Genomic DNA, 10,644 nt, shown 5'->3' on the forward strand with positions numbered 1-10,644 from the left:
ACTAAAGGGCATCACACCCTTTAGTCCCGGTTCGTGTCTCAAACCGGGACTAAAGGGCTCATTTGAACCGGGACTAATGCCTTTAGCCGCACGAACCGGGACCAATGCCCCCATGGGTCCCGGTTCGTGACTGAACCGGGATTAATGGGCGTATCTGGCTCGAACGAAAGCCCTGTTTTTTAGTAGTGCATTGACATGTACCGAACTAAGTTGAATCATGTAGGCTTGCCTGTCAGGTAAGTTTACGTGTGCTATGCTCAGTTGCTCACCAAGGACAAAAATAGGAGGTCCCGACGCCATTGAATGGTTGGGTTGAACATCTCCCACCTAAGAGAGCCGCCACTTCCGTTGTGAAGCCATTGATGCACCACTACATGGGCCGTTGAGCCTCCAATTTAGCACGGCATGCATTCACTGAGCCCTGAATCCATGAAATGTTGTGCCCACAGCCACAACTCCTATGGAGGAACCCGCCTGAAGCCGACAGGGACACCGCAGAAGCACGTGCTAAGATGGAAGCGTTCCTACTCTCTGTAGATAGCCACATGTGTTTATTTATCTTATGCGAGAAGAAACCCACGTTGTGGCGTACAAGCTTGATCCGTTCATATACGATATGCTCTATACAGGTGATAGGAACAGGGAGGATATAGAGATGCAGATGGTAGTCAGTTGAGAATACATGAAAATATGCTAATCACTAGTCGTACATCTAACACCTTCCCTTAGTCTCAACTATCCCAGGTTAAGATTGTTCTTGAATTCTTCAAACAACTTGACTAAAAGAGTTTTGTTGAAGTCATCTGCTACTTGCTCCTTGGAAGGGATGAAACGTATCTCCAATTTCTTTTATGCTACCCTTTCTCATGCAAAGTGAAAATCGATCTCAATATTTTTAGTTCTACCATGAAAAATCTGATTAGAAGAAAGATAAATTGCTCCCAAATTGTCACACCAGAGACACGAGATACGGTGTTGCTTAATACACAACTCTTCAAGCAATGATTCCAAGCAAATAATTTCAGAAGTGACATTTGCCAGAGATTTATACTCAACTTGTGTACATGATTTTGACATTTGGCATATTTTTTGACATATCGGAACATTAGTTTAGAGCCGAAAGTTACTTCAAGACCTCTAGCGGACTTTCTGTCATCACAGCAGCCTGTCCAATCAGCATTAGAAAAGACACTAACAATAGCAGAGCTAGAAAGCCTGAACCGAAGTCCCAAATTTATGGCATGCTTTACATATCATACAATTATCTTCAATTGTCTAATGTGTGGTGGTAGGCGCATTCAGATATTTACTAACCATGTTGACAATAATTGATATATCTTGGTGTGTCAAAGTCAAGTATTGTAGTGATTCCACAACACTTCTATATTTTGTGCTTTCTTCTTCCTTAAGTGGCTCCACTTCATATGCTGAAAGTTTTCCTGAAAAGGACAAATGTGTGGTTGAAGGTGTGCAGTCCTTCATCCCCATGCGAGATAGAAGTTCAGTAGCATACTTTAATTCCATACTATGCCATCTTGAATCATCTTAACTTCAATGTCGAGGAAGAAGTGTAGATCACCAAGATCTTCAAAGGAAAACTCTAAGTTCAAATCATGCAGAAGAGCATTAGTAACACTTTGTGAAGAATTTGCAACTATGAAATGAACAACATGGATAAGTACGAAGATAACTCTATTTTCCTTGCTACAAATGAGAAGTGATGTATCAACTTTCCATGCAATAAAATCAAGATGCTTTAACTGGGAGTTCAACCTAGAGTACCATGCTCTGGGTCTATGTTTCAAGCCATAAAAGAGATTTATCAAGATTGCACATATAATGAGGTGTTTTATTGTCTTCATATCCTGGTGGTTGTCTCATGTAGATATCCTCTTCCAGACCACCATGCAAAAACATGTTATGTGCATCTAGTGTCTCATGCTCCACCCTCTGGATACATCCATAGCTAGCACATGTCTTGTTGTGTCTCTAACAACACTAGTGGTTGGGGCGTCCCATTGGCATGCCTCCGAAGCGTTCATGTGCGCACTTATCAGCCTACGCACGTCCGTTGGTCCAGGTTAATCCTTGATGACATTTATACACGGCCAAAGTGATTTGACTACAGATGAATATGCAAAGATTGACTACAGATGAATATGCAAATCTTTGCTGACTTTAACCTCCCGATTTGTTCCATAATTTATTACAAACTTGCTATTATGAGGATGACATGTGCTTCTTTGCCGTCATGTGCGCACCAGTCTTGTCAATACAAGTGCAGTAGGAAAGTGTTGAGTCGTCAGGCATAGCAAGGTAATAGGTCTATATTAACAGATAGTGGCAGTCTTACAAGGTGGATGATATAGCACACCCTGCGAACCGACAATTACACTTCATGGAAACACAATTCAATCATGTTCATAGGTGTGTCCATGAAAAAAAAGATGGTCTTGTTGAATAGTAAATGACATGAGTTCATTCTGTACGAAATGAATACTAAATGACATGAGTTCATTCTGTACGAAATGAATACTAAATGACATGAGTTCTTAAGTGTGTCCCGAAAAGCATTTTCACATCTTTGACAATTCGAAATGAGTTCATTGTAGCCACTGGGGCGGGCCTGTTGGACCTCTTCAAACATCCTATATCCCAGGATTCAGGACCAGTGAGCTTTTTGGTTGTTGATATAATTATATACCTAAATAATTTAAAGTGAACTAATGAATACGTGGTGTACATATGTAACCTTGACATCACAACCTAATGAAAAAATAAATCAGTGCGATGATATATGAACCTGAAAAAAAAGAACAAAAGGTCAGGACATACATATATGTGTTAATACGTATACATCAAACTTTCATTGGTTAGATATATTATGAAGCAATTCATATCAACAAATGGACCTCCAAACCAAAAGAGGAACTTCTTCATGATGTGCGTGAATATACTTGACAATATCTACCAAAATCCAAATGGACGAGTTGGGTAAGAGCTCTGATATAAAGTAGAAATCCATGATTTTGACTCCATTTTCCATATGCTATCTTTTGGACGAGTTTGGTTATATATACATGAATCAGGAAAACTTGTGTCTATATATACATATGTCAACTTTACATTAAACCAAACATGCCCCCTAGCAATTTCAGAACTCCTTTCTAACTACAAAGTTCATCTAGACATAACACAAAACGTTGAATACTTCATCATTGCCATTTGAGGTAGATGATTGCAAACTAAGTGTGGAGTTGCAAACCAAACTATTGTGTTCATTTAATTTTGAAACCTGTTCCTAAATGTACATATCTTGAAAAAAAAACAAATGCACTAATAAGAGTGGTACTCTGCTGGTGAAAAATAAACAGAAGACTACTCATGTGCATCATATCCCACAATTAATTTATGATGCTAGCGGAGCTGTAAGAAAACAGCTGGATATGCACAGGGTACAAGCACAACATGGCTTGGACATGTCGTGGCCTAATCTACCTTAGCTAGTAGCAATGGTGCTGCACGGTGTTAAGTGCAAACTTCTTCTGAATGGCCTTGCTTATTCGGTGTTTTTAATTATTGTGCAGACTTTAATCCTAATTTAACGTATCTCATCTGGCTCTCAAATGAAATGTACTACAGCTCAAAGAGCAGCAGCTTTCTTTGCTTCAGCCTTCCGCCCTAACAAATCAAGTGCCCATTCAATCTGCAGGCTGCAGTTTCAAGTAATCAGAAGGCAAAAGAAGCACAAGAGAGTAGCCTGAACCCTGCAAGCCAAATTGTATTCCTCACATCTGAAACCACAGTGTCTTGAACAATGTTCGGCATCACCAGTGCAGACGTATCGTATCAAACAGATCGTCCAAATTCTAAACATTAACAAATTCAGTTTTCGTTGCTCCCACCGAATATACGGCCTTAATACCGACAGAGTTGCATAAAGTAAGAAATGCAGAGACATGAAAGCAATACCTCTCGCCTTTGAGGTTGTCGTCGACGCCACCGTCATCCCCAAGATCCTCCTTCGACGTTCCGCTCGCTTAAGCTCTGAAAACAACACACACCATAGTACACAGAGGAAACACAACATTAAGCAGTCAGCAGTCCATAACTACCATATACAGATCGAATCTGATCCGTCGAAGCAAGAAAGATCCAAAATCTACTCACTGTGTCGTGATTGTCCTGGTTGATCAGGAGTACAGGAATGCTTCCCCAAGCTGGCTTTCGCACATGAGCGAATCCTGAAGCAGAGAAACACCAGAAGAAACTTATCATCACCATGCCAATCAAAAATAAGAGGTCTAGTGAAGATCAAAGAAACACCACAACAACCTAATCGACTATATCTCTTCTTTAATAATTTCTTTTCTTCTTTGTAATTCTAGTTAGTCAACATGGCAGAAGGATTTATCCCTATTTAATCTTACATTAATATCTAAATTTACGGTGTGGCATATATGTTAATACCCCCAGCCTAAAATCTGAGAAGAGCAAAAACAAAAAAACTGAGAAAGTTCCCTTGGTTCTTGTAAGTTTCTGTTGAACTGGCGAAATCATCTGTAGGTAGTTCAAGTTTTATGCCGCATACAAGAACTGAACGTCCTTGGACACCTCACAAATGTAGGACAAGTCAGGCAAGCAACAATATATTGAGGATGAAAAAAATGCTTATCGATACATGAGTTGAGAAACCAATCATATACCTTTATATTTAACAACGCAATTATCCAAGAAAGATGTTAAGCCTGGAGAGCTCTTCAACTGAATGAAAAACAGCAAGTCTGCATATCAATTAACAACAGAAGAGACAGTTTGTTAGGAAATCCAGCAGTAAACAAAAAAACACGCTACTAATTCTTAATATCTTTAACCTGTAAGATTGTACACACGAAGTCATGTCAGTAATTATTACGCCAAATCAGTATACCACCGCCATAGTACTACACTGTCTAATTACCTATACAATTAACAGACTAAAGAAAATCATTTCAACATGAATTAGACGAACCATACAGAACTAATTAAGGGATATTTAAGGTGTAAATGCAGGTACATACCTCTGCTTATAGAAGTCTCTATTACAGTACTCTCTTTCACAGCTTGATAACAGATCTAAGCTTCTATATATTAGCAAATATATTTCTTCAAGTCAGAGGCAGAAAAAAGAGAACTTTCATTCAGTTACCATTTTCTAACCTTTACATCCTCACTCCTCTTCCACGAAAAGCATGTTAACTGAATAATATTAGTACTCCCTGTCATAAGAATGATATTAGTTAGATACCAAGAAATGTCAGGTTGCTGGATTAGTTCAAGGGACACTTTAGACAGCCAAAATAACAATAGCACGCACGCATCAGATTCCTCTCTATTTTTGCGTGGCTGACTGACTGTAGAGAAGGTTAGAGCAACTCCAACGGGCCGACCCAAACGGGTGGCGATTTCGTCCGCTTTTTGTCCGTTTGGGTCGGCCAGGCGGACGTGCGCGTTCGCATTTTAAAATGGGTCGGCTTGACCGCCCAACGGGGAGGCCGACCCAAATGTGTCGGCGTGAAAAAAAAACAGGTTTGCACAAAATAAACATAATGAAACATAAAGTGGCCGGTCAAACGCCGGCCAAAGTCCACCTATATCTAATAAACATTAAAAAAAGTCTGTGCCCGCCTGCTGCCGTCCCGCACGCTGCCCTAGACGTCATCGGCCTTGCCCTTGCCCTTGCCCTCGACACCGCTGTCGTCGGTGAGGTCGATGAAGACCGGAGCAGGGCCAGCCCACCCGAACGCCGCCTGGTACGATGCCAGGACAGCCTCCTCCGGCGTCTGCTGGGGCAGCGGCATTGCGGCAAGCCGCGCACGCTCCTCCTCCTCCTCCTCTAGCCGGAGCGCCTCCGCGTCGTGTTCGAGCATGGCGTCGTAGCGCATCTGCTCCTCGCCGTCGGCCTGCTCCTGGCGGAGCAAGTGCTCCTTCCATCGCTCGAGGTGGGCCGCCTCCTCCTCTGGCGTGGCGACGAAGTGGACGGGAGGCGCGCTGACCCACTCGCGGTATTGACCCGTCCACGAGTAGGCCTCCTCCGACCAAGTGGGTGGAGGCGGGGAGCGCTTACGCGACAGCTCCGGCTCCGGCTACGGCTTGGGCTGGACGGGCGGCGATGGTGGAGGCGGCAGCACGAAGAGCGGGGAGTGGACAGAGTCCCCCGTCGCCGACAGGGCAAGGGCTTGCTCCAGGCCATCCCAGTTCACGTCCTCGTCGATGCGGGTAGCCTCCAGCGCGTGCTGCAGGGCCTCCTCGAGGGCGGCTTGGTACTCTGCCTCCGCCTCCATGTCCAGCGGCTCTACATCCGGGGGCGGCGGTGGGAACGGCGGTGGGACGACGTCGACACCCGAGCGCCGTTGCTCCTCGTGTTTGAGGGCGAACCAAGCCTCCCAGTTGAGAGAGTCAGCGGCGTACTCTGGCAGCCGACGCTGCACCGGCATGAGCAGCGCGTGGTGCCGGCGCACCTCGTCGTCGTGCGCCCACTGGGTCCGCGGGACCGCCGGCACCGGGATCCGGTTTGGATCCAAATGCCAATGGTGCGACAGCGTCACGTCGGGGTAGGGGAGGGGCTGCCTGTACTCCTAGTGCCACCGCGCTTGGTGCACCGGGATGTGCATGCGCCGGCATTTAGGGCGGAAACGCGACGGCGGTGGAGGGGGAGGGGAAGCCCGGGATGACAAGGCGTCTGGAGTGCCCTTGCCCTTGCCCTTGCTGCTGCCGAAGAGGCCCATGGCCACGCTAGGGTTTGCGGTCGCCGGCGAGGAAGCAAAAGGAGTGGTGGGGGGCCAGATGTGGACGGGAGAAGTGGATGAGGCCGACCCCGCCGCACGCATGGTTAAAAAGGACGCGCGCACTGGCTGACGCGTGGGCCCACTGTCGGTGGTCGTCATAAATAAGACGACCAGTGGCGGTTGGGTGGCCGCCAGGTGGGGACGCAGCGGACGACGAGGAGACGCGCGGCATGTCCGCTTCGCGTCCACGCCGACGCATTCCAGGCGCAAATTTGGGCCGCAAATGCGTCGGCGTGGACGTGACGTGGACGTGAAATGGGTTTGGGTCGGTGCGTTGGGCCGCCACTTTTGTCCGTGCCGACCCAAACGAAAGCGGGCGGACGAAATGGGTCGCCCCATTGGAGTTGCTCTTATGGAGGATTGTGTGATCTCACCTGAGAGGACCTCCCTTTGTTGTCGTGCGCGATGAAGAGGGGTGCGGAAGAAGGCAGTTGCATGTGACGAAGATGTTGCCGGGATGGAGGCGGCAGTGTTAACCAGAAGCGAGGGGGGGATGCGATGGTCGGTGATGCTCTCCCATCCGCTGCTGCAGCTCTCTCTCCTCGTTCCTCTCTTTCTTCCTCCTCTCCTTCCTTCTCTCTCTCTCCTGAAGGGACCAGTCCATTAAGCTGGATCAAATCGAGCGCCCCCGTCGTAGCCCTTGGCCTGTAGGTCACCGCCGCTACTGGAGATGCCCGCCACCGTGCCCGCAAGCCTCTGATCTGGTGGGATCCCCTACTCCTCCCCCATCGAGAGGACCAGACGGTGACTGACGAGGGAGGAGGGAGTGGTGCGAGCGATGCCCGCTTGCCACCTCGACGAATCCAGATTCATGGTGATGAGAGAGGTGGCGTGGAGATGAGGACATGGACGTGGGAGTCGATCCTTTGTGTGGCAGCGGCTAGCATCGCAGTCAGTGGCGCCCCTGCCGGCCACCTCCATGGATCCAAATTGAGAAGAGAAAGGGGAAGGAGATAGGTCACATAGAGGGGGAGGGGGGCTGGGATGGGGAGATAAGGCGGCGGCGTGTTGGGGTCGAGGGCTCGGGACGGGAGATGAAGCACGAGCGCCGGTGAGGCTGGCGGTGGCAGTGGAGAGAAGAGAACGAAGGCTATGAGCGAGAGGTGCGAGGGATGCATTGTTTCTGTCCTCCCTAAAAAAAGGCAACTGTAAAACCTGCGGACATGGCACTCGTGAGCGGGCGCCCATGCCGCGACTGTTAATGGGTTCAATGACTAAATTTATCTTCATAATCTATACCATAATGTTGTTTAAAACCTTTTGCAACAAGATGTGCATTGTATCTATCAATAGAATCATATGCTTTCTTCTTGATCCTATACACTCACTTACAATCAATGAATTTTTTACCTCTTTGATCAGGTACATGGTGTCGCGTTTTGTTCGTCATAAATGTAGAGTATTCTTCATCCATTTCTCTTTTCCATCTTGGGTCTCCAAGTGCATATTTGTCGGTTCTTCTACAATACACAACATGCCATACGGAATTGTGCATTTTTTGGGTTTCTTATACCTTTTTGTAATCGAATCATGATTGGAGATGCAATTGGGTGTTGTGGTGCATGAGCTATAGGATGATGCAGAGGAGGTGGTCTAGGGGACCATGTTGCGGAGGATCCCTGTGAGGCATCTGTGGGGAAACTTAGTAGAAAACAAAAAAAATCACCCTACGATCATCCATGAACAATATGAAGATGCAGAAGGGGTTTGGATCATGATCGTTACCGACTCCGAGTAGCAGGGAAAATAGATGAGTCGGTGTAGATCGTACTTGGAGTCCCTCGAACTGTAGATGAACGATCCTTGTCGAGGAGATGACCCCCGGGTAGGCTTGGGAGTGCAACACAATTTTTCAGAACTTCAGGGCGGCCATAACCCCTCAGTCCGGCTGGGCACGGCGCCACGCCCGGGCCGACTGGCCGCAGCCGGCGGGGTCAGCGCCTGTCCAATCACACCGTACGACAAGGCCTCTCCCACGTTGTGGAGAGTATGTCAATAGTGCCAATAGTACTGCTGATCAGGGTGATTGACTTTAGCGCGACACGACACTGTGGAGGCACAGTTCCAACCACTCCCTAATACGGAGACTGACAAGCTACAGTGATGTGTAGCCGGTGGGCCCCACTGGAGACTATAGACACTGGTAGCAGGGCCTCGCCCCTCTTTCTTTATCGTTTCTAACCTGGGGGAGTGGGGGTCCAACTATAAGACCTCTCAAGAGCCCCCTAGGGGGGTCGGCTCATTTCTTACACACACACATGCGAGGGGCTTCTCCTCCACCTGAAACAGCTCTAGGAGCACCATTGTCTCTTGCCCTGCAGGCGGCTCTAGGAGCTAGCTCTCTTGCCCTGCAGGCGGCTCCGTCGCCCCTTCGGCGAGCTGCGTGCCTACGTCGCGCTCATCCCCGACGAGTACCCTAGCGATGTGCTCACCTTCTCCGACCTGCTTCCATCCAGCGACTGTGACATCTCTGACGATGTCGCCGTCCTCTGCGTTCACGTGGAGGTGGTGACCATCAGCTCCAGCCAAGTCTTTGGGCGCAACAAGGATCCGACTTCTGCGGCTACGACCCGCGGCGGCCGACCCAATCCTTTACGTCCGTCGGTGCAGAACCTGCACACCCCATCGAGCCTGGCGCTGATCCGGCTGCCGCCATGGTCGAGCTCGAAGAAACCTGCAAGCGCTTGCTTGCCGAGGCCACCGAGCTCGCCGTCGCGCAGCGCCGGATGGAGTCCGTGTTTTTTTTCGAAAAGGGGGGACTCCCCGGCCTCTGCATCAGAACGATGCATACGACCATATTTATTAAAAAATAAATAAGTCTCAACAAGGTCTTAACGTCCGCAAACATAAGCAACAACGAGCTCACACAGAGCCTCAACAGCAAAGCAAAAATCCCAAAAGCCACAACCGGCTGGCAAAGTAAAAGATAGGTAAACTAATTGCCTATCCTATTACATGACCGCCATCCAAACCGGTTGAAGATATCCCGCGCTACCATCTTCCACCGGACAGATCCAGTAACCAAACGCTCCCTGGCCTCCGTCGGAGTGAGTAAGGACCACATACGGATCAGCGCAGTAGCCCGGAATAAAACCTGCAAAAAATGAATAGTTGTTGTTCTGTTAAAAGCCAAATCATTTCTGCAATTCCAAACTGCCCATAACAACACACATACTCCTACACGAATGTGTCTAGCTGTTTCGGACTCTATCCCAGCAAGCCACGCCCCAAATAACGTGTTGACCGAAGTCGGAGGAGTAATGTTAAAGGCAATTTGCACGGAGCGCCACAATCCTCGTGCCAACGGACAGTCAAAAAATAGATGGTTGATAGTCTCATCCCGATCACAGAAACTACACCTAGTAGAACCTGTCCAGTTTCGCTTAACTAGATTGTCCTTTGTTAAAATTACTTGTTTATGCATGAACCACATAAACACTTTAATCTTCAAAGGGACCTTAACTTTCCAAACCTCTTTGGAACTAGGAATTACAGTAGAGTTGATGATATCAATATACATCGATTTAACTGTGAACTCCCCAGATCTAGTAAGCTTCCAGCATAACTGGTCGGGCTGAGGAGTTAACTGAACCTCCATCAGTCTACGGACTAAGTGAAGCCAAGCTTCCCATCGATCACCCACCAGCACCCTGCTGAAGTGAATGTTGAGTGGAATAGACTGCATAACCGTGGCAACAAGAGCCTCACGACGCTGAACAATACGATAAAGGGACGGATACTGGGTCGCCAATGGCGTGTCGCCAAGCCACGTATCCTCCCAGAATCGTATGTTATTACCATTACCGACAATATACCT

Source organism: Triticum dicoccoides, chromosome 3B, assembly GCF_002162155.2.
Source record: "Triticum dicoccoides isolate Atlit2015 ecotype Zavitan chromosome 3B, WEW_v2.0, whole genome shotgun sequence".
In the NCBI taxonomy this organism is placed as follows: domain Eukaryota; kingdom Viridiplantae; phylum Streptophyta; class Magnoliopsida; order Poales; family Poaceae; genus Triticum; species Triticum dicoccoides.